Source organism: Caretta caretta, chromosome 24 (assembly GCF_965140235.1).
Source record: "Caretta caretta isolate rCarCar2 chromosome 24, rCarCar1.hap1, whole genome shotgun sequence".
NCBI classification, from domain to species: domain Eukaryota; kingdom Metazoa; phylum Chordata; order Testudines; family Cheloniidae; genus Caretta; species Caretta caretta.
In genome coordinates this window covers 9,574,708-9,591,393 of record NC_134229.1, presented here as the reverse complement: position 1 = coordinate 9,591,393, position 16,686 = coordinate 9,574,708, and positions in this window count along the sequence as shown.

The window sequence follows — 16,686 nt, the reverse complement described above, 5'->3', positions numbered from 1 at the left end:
ATTACCAGCCCCGGCTAATCTTGTTTCCAGGAACCTAATTATATTGTTTAAACTCTCCGCGGGAGCAAAGGAAAGACCAGCTGTATTAATCTCCCAGCTAAGTGGACTCCACTTTGCCACCTGGCACACTGGACGGCTTCGGGGCAGGGCTGGGGGCTTAGCCATTTCAGTTGCGGGGGGGTTGCTCTGTTTCCATTAGCGGTATAGGGCTTATGACACATGCTGGAGCAGCTCTGCTCCCAGCAGGGGGCAGCGTTGCAGGCGGTGGAAGGAGGAGGAGCTGTATCATCACCATTTCCAGCTCCGTCCTGGCATTTGACTTAACTCACTGGCTCGTAGCCCTTTTCTGTACCGTGACCCCTGATCTCCCTCTGCCACTGAGCCCAGGTGTAGCTGGGAAGCTCCCACCCATTCAGCGATATGGGAAAGGCTGGGTGGCTTCATTGCCCCCCAACCCTTAATTCCTTCTAGCCACTGCGGGCGAGGGTGCCTGGCCAGAGCCGCCAGCTATGCTGGGACATGGCTGTTTGGTTCCTGTGCCACCCCTTCAATCCTGCACCCCCTGCCCTTAAACACATGCATATATGTCCCCCCATGCACACGCCCCCATGAACACACACGCACACTCGCCCATGCACTGCACTGATGCACTTCAACACACATGTCCCCACACGTACCTGCACCCATGCACACATGTATCACCCCATGTACTTACACGCAGGCACACCCATGCACACATGCATACGTGTCCCTCCCACACCCACGTAGCACCCTCTGCACATACACTCATGCACCACCCTACGCACACACACTTGCTCACCCACACCTGGCCTCCTTGCCAACACAAGGGACTCAGCCTCTAGGGCCCCGCTCGGCCCTTGGGGCCCTGCTTGAGGCACTAACAAGGCCAATTGCCGTGGTGGCTTTTGCAATGTGGACACCGGGCAGAGCCCCTCCAAACTCAGCTCACGCCAGGGCCAGCAAACACGCGCTCCGGCTGGTGCCAGCCAGTGCTGGCTCCAAGCCGGGCTCTGGCTCCCATTCCCAGCCCCCAGCATCCCGACCAAGCGGGATCCACTGGGGGAAAGGGGCAGGAAACCGGCAACTTCAGCCTGGAAACACGGTTTCCTTTTTGCCAGCGCCGCCAAGAACAAAACCACACCGGGCCCTCCTGCTCCGGGTGTCGTTATCCCCATCCATCACGCGAAAACAATTAAATGCAGAGGCAATTAGCGCTCCGGCAATAAACAGCTGCAGCGCTATGTATGGCTCGGCTATATTACGCTCATCTATTAATATTACGCTGCCGAGACACTTACAGTAACCAGAGAGAAAACAGGCTGCACAGGGGCCCCTTAGAAAGGGAGGTGGGGAAAAAATCAAGATGCATTAAATATGCATCGTGAGAGGGCAGCTGAAAGTCACCTGCGGGCATGGACGGGGGGTGGGGGAGATGGACGGGCAGAGCCTTGGCAAAGGGGGGATGGGAGACACACCACCTCGGGGGGAGGGTACCCCAGGGCAGCTGCCTCAGGAGGGACCAGGATCAGTCAAGATCCATCCATACTCGGCGCCCCTTCACCGATGTCAGCAGATGGCCCGGGGGGATCAGGGTCCCCCTCCCCCAGCGATCCCCTTCCTTGCACCATCCAGCCCTGGGAGCTGCTCCGCTAACTGCCCGACCCTGCACCCAAAGCCCAGCGCCTTGTCCTGGAAACGGCCTTTTATGCGGAGAGGAGGCGGGGCTCTGTGTTCTGGGTGGGGCCAGGCCCCTTTGCTCCACCCTCCTCCCCTCCCTGTATAAAAGGGTCTGTGCTAAGCCGCAGGTGGCCCAGGGTTCCTGGATTTCCCTCTGCAGTGCCCCCCCCCACCAGTGGGGCTTCCGGGAGGCTCCATCTGGGAGCCATGGAGCGGCTCTGCCCCAGGCCACTGTGCTCCAAGCAAGCAGACAGGCTGGCGCAGTGGCCCATAGTGCCCCCGGCCAGCTGGCCGTCCGCATCCCGCCGCTCTGCCAACGCACCTGAGTCCTGCCTTGAAGTGCCCTTATATTGTATCCTTCCAGTGCTGGGACCCCAATGCCCATCACAGCTCTGCCGGTGCCCCGCAATCCTGACCCGCAGCCCCTTGTTATCCCAGCCCTGGGCTCCCCCTCCCCCAGCTCTGCCAGTGGCCCTGAATCCCGACCCGCAGCCCCCTGCTATCCTAGCCCTGGGCTCCCCGTCCCCCAGCTCTGCCAGTGGCCCGCAATCCCGACCCGCAGCCCCCTGCTAACCTAGCCCTGGGCTCCCCTTCCCCCAGCTCTGCCAGTGGCCCTGAATCCCGACCCACAGCCCCCTGCTATCCCAGCCCTGGGCTCCCCGTCCCCCAGCTCTGCCAGTGGCCCTGAATCCCGACCCACAGCCTCCTGCTATCCCAGCTCTGGGCTCCCCGTCCCCCAGCTCTGCCAGTGGCCCTGAATCCTGACCCACAGCCCCCTGCTATCCCAGCCCCGGGCTCCCCGTCCCCCAGCTCTGCCAGTGGCCCTGAATCCCGACCCACAGCCTCCTGCTATCCCAGCTCTGGGCTCCCCGTCCCCCAGCTCTGCCAGTGGCCCTGAATCCTGACCCACAGCCCCCTGCTATCCCAGCCCCGGGCTCCCCTTCCCCCAGCTCTGCCAGTGGCCCTGAATCCTGACCCACAGCCCCCTGCTATCCCAGCCCTGGGCTCCCCCTCCCTTAGCTCTGCCAGTAGCCCTCAATCCTGACCCACAGCCCCCTGCTATCCCAGCCCTGGGCTCCCCCTCCCCCAGCTCTGCCAGTGGCCCTCAGTCCCGACCCACAGCCCCCTGCTATCCCAGCCCTGGAGTTGGAACAAGTGTCTCTGCACAGGGGGCATTGTGTAATGGGGGGTCTGTATGTTACCAGCCTAGGGCCGGCTGCACTGGGGGGCAGCGTATGTCTGTGGATTGAGCTGCATCCTTCAGGTCTGCATCAGGGGCGGGGGGAGGCGATCCCCTGCTGTTGGTGTTTGCGGGGGCGGGTTCTGTGTGTTGCTGGGGCACTGATGGGGGTGCACGCAAAAGCCTGCATATTGCTCTGTGTGCGTGTGTGTGTCCCTGTGTGTGTGCACACGGGGCGGGGGCCCTGGTGAGCTGGTGTGCGAGTGCTGGGGCCTGTCGAGGAGGGAGCGGGGGGGGGGGGGCAGCATGTCCTCGCGCAGCAGCCTGTGTCCCGGCTAAGTGGGATCATCTCTTTACTGGGGCTTAAGTTCTATCTATAGGGAAGAAATGGCCAAAGCAGCACAAGGTGCTGTCCTGTCCCCAGGGGAGTGTGCTGCCCCCCCCCGCCCCCTCCTCAGGGGAACCCGCTGCTCCTCTATCCTCTCCCCAGGGGAAACCACTGCCCCTTTCCTGGGGACCTGCCTCCCCCTTGCTCAGTGGCTGGGCGGGAGGGGGCGGATGTCCAGAGCCCTCTGATAATTTGAAGAAAGGCTTGAGCAGGGGAGGGGGGCAGGTTAGTGACCCCTTCCCTTGCTGCATTCACGTGGCTCCCTGCCCCTCCAGGTCAGACCCCATGCAACACAGACAGGGTGGGGTGGGAAGCTGAGATAATACAGAGAACACCCCCCCACGCACACAGACACGCTCTCCCTTTCAGCTCGGGAGCTACTGATCCTAATGTGCTCGCTGAGCCCCAGCCTGGGGTCCAATCTGCAAGGGGAGGGCACTATGGAGCACTTGGGGTGGGCAGGATTCCCCAGCATCATCTGCCTCCTCCTGGCCCCCACAGCGGTCGGAGTGCAGGCCCCGCTCCCTCCCCTCCGGCTGGCTTGGCTGGCAGCGCTAACGAGGGACCATATGGGAGGCTTGCATCAGCCCGCTGGGGCCGCTCGCCTCTCTGCTCCGTAAACCTTTAAACCCCCAAATCCCTTCAATCTCCCTGTCATAAGCTCCCCGAAGCTCAGACACGCGCTCCATTAGCCAGACCCACAGCCTGGCCGGACTGGGCCCAGGACTCCTGGGTTCTATTCCCAGCTCTGGGGGGGAGGGGAAGGGAGGGGAAGGGGGTCTCGTGGTTCGAGTGGTGGGGTTGGGATCCAGGACTCCTGGGTTCTATTTCCAATTCTGTGAGGGGCATGGGGTCTAGTGGTTACAGCAGGGGTGGGGTTTGAGAATCAGGATTCCTGGGTTCCATTCCCAGCTCTGCCACTGACTTGCTGCACTGCCGCCCCGTGCCTCAGTTTCCCCACCTGAAGAGTGGGGCTAATGGTACCAACGCAGCTCCAGGGCAGGGGGTGGGGTTAATCCATTGGGATGGAAGGGGCTGGAGAAGCCCAGGCTGGTTTCTCCCAGAGCTCCTAGATCCGGGGGCAGGCGTCACTGTGTGTAACATACCACTTCCCCCTCCCCTCCATGTCTGCAGCGCTTGTTTCTTCTAATGCACCCAGCTGTGTGGGAAGGGGGGACCCCAAGCTGGTGGGGGGGCAAGCAGGGCCCCAAGGGTGGCACTCACAGATCACACACCCATCAGCTCCTTCTCCAGCCCCAATTCCCCTCCCGCCAAGCCGGGGGCCAGGGGCGCTTTGGGACATTGGCTTTGCAGAACAAGAACCAGGACTATTCACCCCCACCCCTCCCTGTATCCTGTCTGGCCCTGCGCCTTCCAGGGGACGGGGGCACACGCTGTGCCCCAACAGGGGGTGAGGGTGCCTTCTGCATTGTACCCTCCGGCCGGCTCAGCACATGGCTGTCCCTTTATCCCCACTGTATAAACTCCCTGTCCGTTGTCACCTCGCGGCTCCTGTCTTATGCTGAGATTGGAAGCTGGCTGGGGCAGGGACCATCCCTTCGCTCTGTGTTTGTACAGGATCTAGCACCGGAGGGTGCTGGGCCGTGGCTAGGCTCCTAGTCCTTGCTGCAGATGAAGCCCGTTACTTCTTGTCCTACCTTCAATGGATCTGGAGAACAACTGATCTTTAAAACAGCCCTTAACATCTCTGAAGACTGTTCTCAGGTCCCCCCCTCCATCTTCCTTTCTCCCTCCACCCGGCCCTGACTTCTGCAGGAGCTTCGTCTTCCTGTGCCCCCGACGATTATTGGGTGGTCCGTGCCCCTGCTTGCCCCCCCCTTGCGCATGCCCCCGACTGCATCATATCATTGGCTCACATTCAATTTGTGATCCACCACTACCCCCAGATCCTTTTGACCCGTCTGACAGCCGAGCCAGGTATTCCCCATTTTGCAGTGGTGCTTTTGATTTTTATAGCCTAAGTGTCTCTCTTTGCACTTGTCCTGGACCTGGAGAATTCATGAGAAGAAAGACTAAGACCCCCTCTATGAAATAGTTTTAAAAGTCCCGGAAACCTTTTACTGACTTCTCAGAACAAGAATAAAAGGAGCAGAAATGGCACCACTCTCTCTCCTTTTCTCTCTCTCTCTCCTGTACTAACAAATATTCAAGTGTAATTGAATTGTTATTGCAAGCAGCTCAGTGTTATGGTTTAATTTGACTAAGAAAATTGTTCGCAAAACATACGTTTGTGGAATTTTTCATCTCTGTCATACTTTAAAGCACTGAAACATTATCCGACGATGTTCCACGAGCCTCCTGGAAAAAAAAAACCTTATGAAAATGAATGTTCCAAATAGGATATTTGTAAGGGGTAATAAAAAAAGTTTGCTCTCAGGCAGTGCTTTTCATCTGAGGATTTCAAAGCACTCCACAATCACTTAAAGATCAGAGCGTTCCTGGGAGCGAGGTGTCATTAAACCCACTTTACAGGCTGGGTTAAAGAGGTTCCCAGTGACTTGCCCAAAGCCAGGCTGTGTGCCAAGTGAAGGAATAGAACCCAGAAATCCTGATTTGCAGCCCTCCTGCTCTAACCCGACCCGTCCCCTCTGCTCTAACCACTAGACCCCACTCCCCTCTTAACGCCAGCAACAGAACGCAGGAGACCTGACTCCCAGTCCCCACTGCTCTAACCACTAGATCTCCTAGCCTGTTTGTCTCCTGCCCTATAGCTGCTTCATTTACGCATTATCTCATCCCAGCCTGACCTCAGCTCCCCCCTGATTTGCACGTTGGGATCATTCGTTTTTATTATTAATTAGATTGGTTTTTAGCGCCTTCCATCCTCACGGAGCCCTTGCGGCACAGAGCCCATCCCCTCCCACCCAACCTGCCGGAGCAGCAGCAAAGAATCATTCTTCCATACGTCTGTTGCTTCCACTGCATTGATTCCTCGCCTCTGCTCTGCTTCGCGAAGGCATCCATCTCCCTGGGCGTTAGGGATGCTAATGAATTCAGGGCCATGCATGCGGCTCAGACACACTGGCAGGCAACCCACAGCCCTGAGCGCAACGCACCTGCCCACCCCAAACTTCTTCCCCCCGTGCATTCGAGCTGACCTTTTCCTGACCCATCATTTGCACCAGAAAAGCATGTAAGGGCCAGGCTGATAAAGGTATTTAGGCACCTAGCTCCCATTGGCATTAAGCCTTTGAGGATCTGGGCCTAGATGCCTCTCTGCAGCTTTAGGTGCCTCAATACTTTGTCAACCTGGCCATGTCTCTTTAAAGCAGGGGCTGTCTCTTTGTTCTGGGTCTGGACAACGACTAGCACAATGGGATCCTGGTCTGTGACTGGGGCGGCTATATGCTATCGCCACACCGATCAATAATGATAATCCTAATTCATTAATGCCAAAGGGAGAACGGGGGCTTCTGTTTTTGTCTCGCAACAGGACAAGGGGGTGGTGGATGAAAGGTGCCCTGCTGAGCTGGTCAGAGAGGAGCCTTTTTCACACCCGGAGGATTAGCCAGCGGAACTCACCACCACAGGACAGCACTGAGGCCCCAAAGTCAGCATGATTCAGAGAGGGGTTGGATGTTTCTGTGGCTGACAAGACGAGCTGGGATTAGCCTGGATAATGCCGACTAAAAGACCATCGGTGAGGAGAATTTCCTCTTTCCGGGGTTAAGCCGGTCTCTGATTATGGAGGTCAGGATGTGATGGGGGGAGATAGGACTGTGGGGCTCTGACACCTTCCTCTGAAGCATCTGGTGCTGTCAGAGCCTGGGCAAAATGGGCCTGGGGTCTGCTGAGCTCTGCCGATTCCTGCGTCCCTTTACCCGGGCCGACGTGACCGGAGGAGCTGTCATTTTGGGATGCAGCCGCCGCGTCTCGGAGAACTGCCTCCCCCGGGCCCGGCTGGGGGCGGAGTGCTGAGTCGCTGACAAGATTTCAGCGGCAGCTGAAGCCAAAAGGGCCTGGTAGCCAAAACACAGATGGCGCTTGGCTGCCTCTCCCTGTGCAGGCCTCAAGATGGATCCATGCCACAGCCTGTGGGTCCCTGCGAAGGACAGGGTGGGGAGATAGGCCAGGAGGCTGATCTGGCCCAGTATAAAGACAAGGGCTGGTTGTACTGCTGGGATCTGGGCTTTTGGGATTGAATTAATCAGCAAGGGATTCTTTGTGTGACAGCTGCTGCCCCAGCCAGGGCTCCTCAGGCCCCGCCGTGGGGCTAGGCACCTACCAGAGGCATTGTGCCCCCCACAAGGAGCTAGGCGGCAGATATGTGGGGGAGGGATTTTTCCACCTGTTGCCATCATATTACTGGCAGAGCTTTGTGATTCGTAACGATCACCCATGCGCCGATGGCGCCCGTCATCTCGGCCTTGTTAGCCAATGGGTGGCCAGTCTGCGGCCACCCAGCATGTGATTGGCAGAGCCAGCACAACACTCAGGTGTCCTCCCTGGCTCTAACCACTAGGATCCAAGCCACTGTTGGAAATAGAACCCCGGAGTCCTGGTTTCCAGGACCTACCTCTGACTATTAGAACACACTCTCTTCCCAGAGGTCAGGAGAGAGCCCAGGTACGCCGGCTGTCAGACCACCCACCTCCCCATCTAACCACTAGACCACACGCTCCTTCCACAGCCAGAACGGGACCCAGGCATCCTGACTCCCACCTGCCCCCACTGCTCTAAGCACTGGATCACACTGCCTCCCTATAGCCAAAAATAGAACCCAGGCATCCTGACTCCCTCCCAGCCCATGCTGCTCTAACCACTAGACCACACTGCCTCCCTGTAGCCAGAAATAGAACCCAGGCATCCTGACTCCCTCCCACCCCACTGCTCTAACCACTAGACCACACTGTCTGCCTGTAGCCAGAACCAGAACTCAGGAGTCCTGCTTCCCGGTTAAATCTGGGTGAATCCCATGGGTTTCTGCCTGCAGGTGGCCGGGCCAGAGTTACTTATTTCGGTTCCTGCCCCCATCCCCCGCCGAGCCAGCCGCGGCTGCAGGAAGTGGGTTTCCGAGAGGGAAGCAAGCGGCACCAAGGGGAGGTGGCTCTTGTTTTGCGATGGAGAAACAAAGGAACCAAGTAAGCAGCTCAGCCTGAGGCGCTGTATCACCCCAGTCTCCCCCACGCAGAGCCGTGCGTGGGGCTGGGGGTTCCTAGAGGGGTAGGCTTCCAGAGACCCCAAAGGGGGTCACCCCACCACCACGAGCCTGCAAACCCAGAGCCTGCAAGTACGGCCCTCACCATTCAATAATGATCTGGAGCATGCCCTCAAGCTTTCCCTTTGGAAGCACTATATTTATCCCCTGCCCCTCCTTTTACAGATGGGGAAACTGAGGCACAGACAGGGCCAGTGGCTACCCAGTAAGGGAGCAGCAGAGCTGGGAAGCAAACCCAGAAGCTCCTGGCTGTTCCTTTTGTGCTCATGCCCGCTAACCCCTGTTGCAAACCCTGAGAGAGCAGGGGCAGCGCAGACAAGCCCCAGCCACCAGGGGGCGCCTGTCAGCACCATGTCACGCAATGCCACGAGAACATCTCTGGCGCCTGCCAGACACCCCCCTCCTCCGTCCCCCAATTCACGCTGGGCAGGGAAATTGCTCTTGTGTGGAAACTTCCCACCCGTGACACCCCTGCTGCCCCATCACCCTGCTCCAAACACTCTCTTTCTTCTGGTTAGCTACATTCCAGCAGCACCAGGAGAGGCCAGCTGCGAGCCGGGCTCCGTGGTGCCAGGCGCTGCCCAGACAATCACTGCCCCAGAGAGCTCACAGGCCAACCGGGCAAGGAGAGGCTCACTAGCCCCATTTTACACCTGGGAAAACGGAGGCACAGATTAAGTGACTCCCCCAAGAAGTCTGTGGCAGAGCCAGGATCAGAGCCCAGATCTGTGCCTGCTGCATTCGCCACCCGCCTGTCCGTCCTCTCGGAGCCGGGCTGCTCCAGGGTGTCACAAAGCGTCACTTCCCCTCCGCCGTCTCTTTGCTCCCCTTCAGCCTCCGGTTGTTTCCGCTGCGCCTGGGGCTCCCCACCTCTGCAGCCAGCTGCGGAGAGGCTGGCTGCTCCCCCAGACACAGGGCCTGCCCCCCAGCTTACCCCAGCCTGGCCCACCAGGCTGTGGCAGACCTACCGCTGGTTAGGGGCTGTGCTCGGGTTAGCTCTGAAATGGTGACACTCCTCGTCTGCAAAATAATGATACTGACCTCTTCTCCTTCAGATTATGGGTATTATTTGTTGTTAGCTGGATCGGAACAGCTCCTAATCATGGAGTAAGACCCCATTGTGCCAGGCGCTGAACGTTCTTTATTAGGTGTGTTACAGTAGCATCTAGATACTCCATTCATGGACCAGGACCCCATTGAGTGATGTGCTGCACAGACACAGAACAGACAGTCCCTGCCGCAAGGTGCTGACAGGCCAAGGAGAAGACCAGAGACGGGTACAGGCACTTTACAGAGGAGGCCGGTATCGTTAGTCCCATTTTACAGGTGGGGAAACTGAGGCACAGCGAGGGGAAATGATTTGCCCAAGGTCACCCAACCGAGTGACAGAGCTGGGAAGAGACCTCCCGCATCCCAGGACAGTGCTCTAGCCGGTAGGCTCCAGAAAAGCAGCCGCCCTGGTGCCCGGGGCAGGCTGTGAGGATGAATAAATTAAGGACTGGGAGGTGCTCAGCTATGCAGTAATGGGTGCCAGAAAAGTACCAGAGCTAATGTTGACGAGACTCCTGCTTTTTTGTAAAGCCCCAGCTCCCGGAGTCATGGGAATTCAGGAGAGGCTCGGCTTCCAATAAAATATAAAGGGGGAGTTTTCTAGCCCATGCGATGGTGGAAAACCTGACCCCAAACATCTCAAAGACCAGGCACTGGCGAAACAGAACCCAGCATTTGTTTTTAAATTTTTTTTTAATTCATGATTTTTCAGACGGTCTCATGATCTTGAGGGGGATCGTCAGATGGCCCCACCCAGCCTGAGGTGGGGCTAGGCTGACTCTAGTGGTGAAAGACTCCTGCCCCCTATTTTGGCCCCACCTCCAGGTTAGCTGCTCAGGTTTAAACAGGACATTTTCCAAGATTTTGTTCAAATTAGGGCATTCAAAATCCATTTCGGTCCAGGGGGGTTCCCCCCTCTGGAAGGGGGAGGAGAGCAAAGCCCTGGGAGCCGGGCCTCCTGGGTTCTATCCCCCGCTCTGGGAGGGCGGCGGGGCCGAGTGGTTAGAGCAAGGGGTGCAGGGAGTCAGGACTCCTGGGTTATATCCCAGCTCTAGGAGGGGAGTACCTAGCAGTCAGAGGACCAGGAGGCTGGCCCCGGCTAGTTGGGCTTGGCAGAGACTCCTGGAAGCACGGCTCTCACAGATCAGCAACAAACTCAGCCATTGTCTGGAGTGTCATGTTTCATGTCATGTCTGGTTAAAGTGCCCTGGGAATCTCATGGGGGGGGGGGGGGGCTTAGGGATCCGTGAGGGCAGAGCTCCCAAGATTCCCATCCTTCCCACCACTGTCACTGTCTCCCTGGCAGGCCCTGCTCCCCCGCTCCCCCACGGCCATGCAGATTAAAGCCCCTTTAATTAAAACCAGCCACTGAGCTGCAAAGACAGATGAGGCCTCAGCTCCCAGAGATTAACGGCTTCTTGGCACAGGCAGCACTGGGGGGTACCCCCCCCCCAACAGATTCACACGGCAGGGCCTGGGAACCCAGCTGGGTGCAATTAATGAAAGTGCTACATGCCCGTCACCCCTGGGGGCTCTTGGGTTGACACCCCCCCCGGGATCATTGTTGGGGGGCAGGGGAATGTCAACCCCCCCCAAGGAAGCAGGGATCCCCTTTTTTAGATCAGCACAATGCTGCCCCATTGATCCCCTGAGGCATCCAGCGGCCCCTCCCTCCGCCCCCAACCAACAGGGTCAAAGGCATTTCCCCCCAACCCCTACCAAGGCTGAGCTGCCCACCCCTCTCGCTGCCCCAGCACCAGCCTTCCCTGCCCCCTGACAGCACGAGAACCTCCCACTCTGTGGCATCTACTCCTGGGATCCCTCCAAGGGCCAGGGGTCCCCCTGTGATAGGCAGCAGGTCACCACCCCATACCACCGGGGCTCCTGGCCAGGCTGCCCCCAGGAGCGCCAGGGCATCCACCTCCCCAAAGCCACCCGTCCTTGCCAGGCCTGAGGGGGTCCTGGAGCCTAGGAGGTGCAGGGGAGGGGAGTGTGGGGAGAGCTAATGCCCCCCTGTCCCGCAGAGGGTGGGTGCTCGGCTTCCCCTGCCTGACTCAGCCCAAACGGGCTCCGAGCTCCCCATTAGCTGCCCTCGCCGTGAGGCTGAGCTGGGGAGCTCTGAGCTGGTACCAGCGGGGCTGAACGCCGGGTCCTGTCCCCATGGACCCATCACACGGGCACAAAGCTAGCTGGGCCCTGGCACCCCACTGGCTCCACGGGACTTGGGGAGCCTCACTCTAGTCCTTAAGCCAGGATCCCCCCATTCTGGAGGTACCCCTCCAGCTGGCCCAGAATCCCACCGCACCCCGCAGTGAGAGAGCCCTAAACCCTTGACAGGCTGGGCTGTGGGTTGGGATGCTGGGGGAGCCCAGAGTCAGAATAGCAGGGTCCTGTGGGTCAGGATTGAGGGGCACTGGCAGAGCGGGGGGCAGGGCTGAGCTAGCAGGGGGCTGTGGGTCGGGAATGAGGGGCAACGGCAGAACTGGGAGCGGGCAGGGCTGGGCTAGCCGGGGGCTGTGGGTTGGGATTGAGGGGCACTGGCAGAGCGGGTGGGGGACAGGGCTGTGCAAGCAGGGGGCTGCGGGTCGGGGTTGAGAGGCAGCGACAGAGCTGGGGGTGGGGTCACGGGATCATTTGCTGGGGGTCCGTGGGGGAGTTGGCTGAGGCTGGCATGGCGGTGGAAGGCAGAGGGATACCACTGGTTTGCTGCAGCGTCTGGACCGTTACCAGAGCCCGGGGCCCCTCTGTGCCCGGGCAGGGCAGGTGGCTCGATGGCGGGAGGGGGGGATCCAAGCTCACTAGGACTCAGCACCGGAGCCAGCAGGCTGGGTGCAAGTGAGGGCGGGGCCCAGCTGGGCTCTGGCTGACCCCGCCTGCGGGAATGCAGCGGGGGCGCTGCGGAATGAAGGGCAGGCATGCGGCTGGCCGGGGCCACGCACACGCGGGCAGGAATGCGGCTGGGGGAGCAGGCGGGGGGGGGCCAGGCCTGGAGCTGTGGGCGAAGCCGTCGTTGCTGTTTGCAGGGTTTCACGCTAGGAAGAGAGCTCAGGTGTCCTGGCGCCCAGTCCTCTGCTCTAACCACTAGATATTACTCCCCTCCCAGCGCTGGGTGGAACCCAGGAGTCCTGACTCCCAGTCTCCCCCGAGCCTCCCTCCCACTCTTCGCAGGCTCTGTCGATGCACACCGGGAGAGAACAATCAGCCGGCGAGCACGGCTGGTCGCTCCCCAGGGGCATTTTGGCACCGGCAGCCCCGTGATTCTGTTGCTGGCAAAGCAACCGCGACTCCTGACAGCTCAATCATTGGTGTTACAAATTTGCCGTTCTCTGCTGGGTACCGTAGGCTTCTGCGGTGTCTGGCAAGGCCCCCTAGGCCTGGTCGGGTGAATGATCCGGCACCGGCCCTGGGAGGGAAGCGGATGACACCCCCCCCCCCAACCCCAGCTCCAGGGTGAGGTGGACAGTCAAGGCCAGCTGGGGCTGGGAGCCGAGCCCCCAGGGTTCAGATCCCTCCAGCCCAGTGGGGCTGGTTCCACTCTGACCCCCTCTGCCTGGAGGCCCCTGTGGGGGCTGAGTTGGGGGGGGGTCTCATCCTAGTTCCTAGGGCACAGGCACCTGCCCCACAGTAGCCACTGACTGCCCCCCACCCTGCTCTGGAGCCAGGATTTGGCCTCTGCCTACAAAGGAGGACCTTTGGCACAAGCCAGACCCTGGAACACGGTGAGGGGAGGCACCCCCCTTCCCTGAGCTGGGCTCCCAAGGCATGCCTGGGTGCTAGCAAACCTGCCCCTCCTTCCCCCATCAGCACATGAGGGATCTCACCCCCCACGCCTGCTCCCCAGGGTCCAGATTCTTCTGGGACGGAGCTGCAGGGGCCAGCGAGTGCGGGGCTGGGGTCCCATGTTCCTCAGGGCCAGGCCAGCACCAGGAGGCAGGACCCCCATGGCTCTTTTCCTGCTGACAGGAGCCCGGTGCCCCAGCGTGGGCTGGTGATCACAGAGGCGCCATTCTTCCCCACGGGGGCTGGGATTCTTTCTGGGGTGGGATCGGCTGGATTCCTCCCCCCAGCCCCGGCCGGATTCCTGCACGACTGTCCCAGCCAGGACCCTTCCCACAACCACAGTGGGAGGTGGGGCAGAGACTGGGTCACTGGTGCTAGGGGGCGGGGCGCTGGGCTTGTACGCAGATCAGATGTGTAGCCACAAGCCTCCTGCAAGGGCCTTGGCCCTGGCCTGCCTTGTAGGGACGCGCCCCCCCTCACCCCCCGTTGAGGGGCAATCAGGGGTCTCAGGCCCCATGGCCCATTCAGTGGGGCATGGCTATGCTGAGACCCCCAGAAACTCCTTGGACTTGTGACCTCTCCTCCCCACAAGCTCAGCTTCCCAGGGCTGCCGCATGGACACCCCGCCATACGTCCCTGCCTTCTGGGGTGGCGTAGAGCAAATGGACCCCCCTTCCTTCATCTCCCCCCCACCCCCGACTGCCAAACTAGATGCTGGCTCACATGCTCCCTCCCCCTCCCCCCCATGGGCGCTTATCTCTCCTTTCTTCCCACTCCAGGCCCTTCATCTCTGTGCCAAGCCCGGTGGCCGGCAGGGAGTCTGCTGGCACAGTGATGGGCTGGGGGCTGCATCACTGCCAGCCAAGGAGAGGGTCCAATCTCCTGCCCTGCTTCAGCTCCCTCCCGCAGCCTCGCACCCTGCCGCACTTCTGGGTCCTGCAGTGAAAGATGCTCACCCATCCCTGGGCACTGGGGGCACTCAGAATCGGGACCGTGCCCTCGCCGGTGATCAGTGACATTGAAGGGCACAGGCTCAGGGCCGTGGGTCTGTGGAGTCTCCCACTGAAACAGGCCAGGGAAATCAGTGTTGGCTGGGGAGATGGGCATGGGCATGGCCCCTGCAGCCCTAAATCACCCTCCTGCTGCTCCGGCTCTAAGCCCCCACCCCTCTCCCCGGCTGAGCCCCCCACAGCCCCCAGGATCTCTGGGACCCCCGGTTCAGTGCTCAGAATGGCCCCCAGCTCCTGGTCCCCAAGGCCCTTGCTTCAGACAGGGAGTTAATCCCGCTAATGGGCTAACTGAATATGCAACAGCATTAATGGGGGTTTGGAAGGGGGGAGGGGACCTGAAAGCCGCCCCCAACCAGTAGGGCTGCCTGCCCCGATGCGCTGGGGTGCCCGGCAAAGGGGCAGGCCTGGCACGCATGGGGTTAAAGCAAAGGCCGGGGCCACCCAAAGAGACCTGCATGGTGCTTCCCCACCCCCCCCCCCCATGACCCCCATCTCCATGCTGCATCAGCCAGTGCAATGAACAAACTGGTTTCCTGCTTGATGGGTCCCAGGGCAGGGCTGAGCTTTCACACCCAGAGGAAGGGTGGGGGGGAGCTGGGCATGGGAAGGAGGGGGTTTATAGAGACCCATGTCAGCTAATGAGCCCCCCCTCCAAACCTCCACAGGGTGCCCCACCTGGCCGGGGGGTGTGTGTCCCACAACTACAATGGCCGGGGGGTATCAATCACACCCGCTGTTCTGGGCTGTAGCTACTAGGGGGTGGGAGATGTGCCAGCAGGGGGCTGAAGGGCCCAATGAGGGGCGGGGTGTCTGGGCCAGGTGGCATTTAGCCTGCAGGGCACAGGGGGGTTAATAAAGCCAGGGAAGCAGCGTGGTGAGGTACTGCCCCAGGGGCTGGGGGTTCAGGGAGGGGGTTCTTCTCTTTCAGCCAGATACCAGAAAATATCATATTGCCTCTCTCTAAATCCCCAGTACGCCCACATCTGGAATACTGCATGCAGATGCGGTCGCCCCATCTCAAAAAAGATACATTGGAATTGGAAAGGTTCAGAAAAGGGCAACCAAAATGATGAGGGGTATGGAACAGTTGCCGATTGAGGAGAGATTAATAAGACTGGGACTTTTCAGCTTGGAAAAGAGACGACTAAGGGGGGATATGATAGAGGTCTATAAAATCATGACTGGTTTGGAGAAAGTAAATAAGAAAGTATTATTTACTCCTTCCCATAACACAAGAACTAGGGGTCACCAAATGTAATTAACAGGCAGCAGGTTTAAAACAAAGAAAAGGAAGTATTTCTTCACACAATGCACAGTCAACCTGTGGAACTCCTTGCCAGAGGATGTTGTGAAGGCCAAGACTATAATAGGGTTCAAAAAAGAACTAGATAAGTTCATGGAGGACAGGTCCATCAATGGCTATTAGCCAGGATGAGCAGGGATGGTGTCCCTAGCCTCTGTTTGCTGGGAGCTGGGAATGGGCAACAGAGAATGGATCACTGGATGATTACCTGTGCTGTTCATTCCCTCTGGGGCACCTGCCATTGGCCACTGTCAGAAGATGGGATACTGGGCTAGATGGACCTTTGGTCTCACCCAATATGGCCATTCTTATGTTCTTATGTACCAGTTCAGAGCCCAGCACTGCCATAAAACTGAGCTCCTTGGCACGCTGCCCAGCTGCCAGGCTGTGAACCCTGCGATCTGAGCCAAATCCCAGCCCAGGGGATTAACCTCTGCCTTTCCCAGTGTGAGGGTAGCGCCCGCAGGCCTAGCCATGCCAGTCACTGCACCAGCAGGGTGAGAGACAGGCCCTGCCTGCCAGCTCACCAGCACAGGGTGGGAGAGGAAACCGAGGCACTGAGCGGGGGCATGACTTGCTGAAGGTCTGTGGCGGAGCTGGGGGTAGGACCGAGGACTCCCCTTGCTGGGGGCCGATGCTGCTCAAGAGCCGCCCCGGAGCTGGGTGCAGCATGTGGTGCCTCAGCCCCCCCCGGGATCCACGCAGGCTGTGCAGCTCCAGGCACCCTTCATGGCCGGCTAGCGCAGCCGCTGCCGGGGTGCCCGTTAGTGCCTTTCCCCGGGGACTGGGCTGGCGAGGCGAGGACAGTGTGCCCGGGAATGGGGCACCACCCAGAAGCAGCTTCCAGTGCGGGTCAGGAACCAAGAGCTCAGCCCCTGGATTTTTGTTCCCAATCTTCCCCGCTCCCCATGCATCCCTGAGGGGAGAGCAGCCCTCCAACCCATCTCCCACCAGCCCAGGGCCAGGAAGACTCTGCCCTGGGGCACCAGGCTCCTGACTGCGGCGGGCCAGCCGGCCTGCTACGAAACCGCACCTCCCCTGCCTGCCGGTGACTGAGAGATGCTTCCCCGCGAGGGGCCCTGCTCTGCTCCCCCCGGG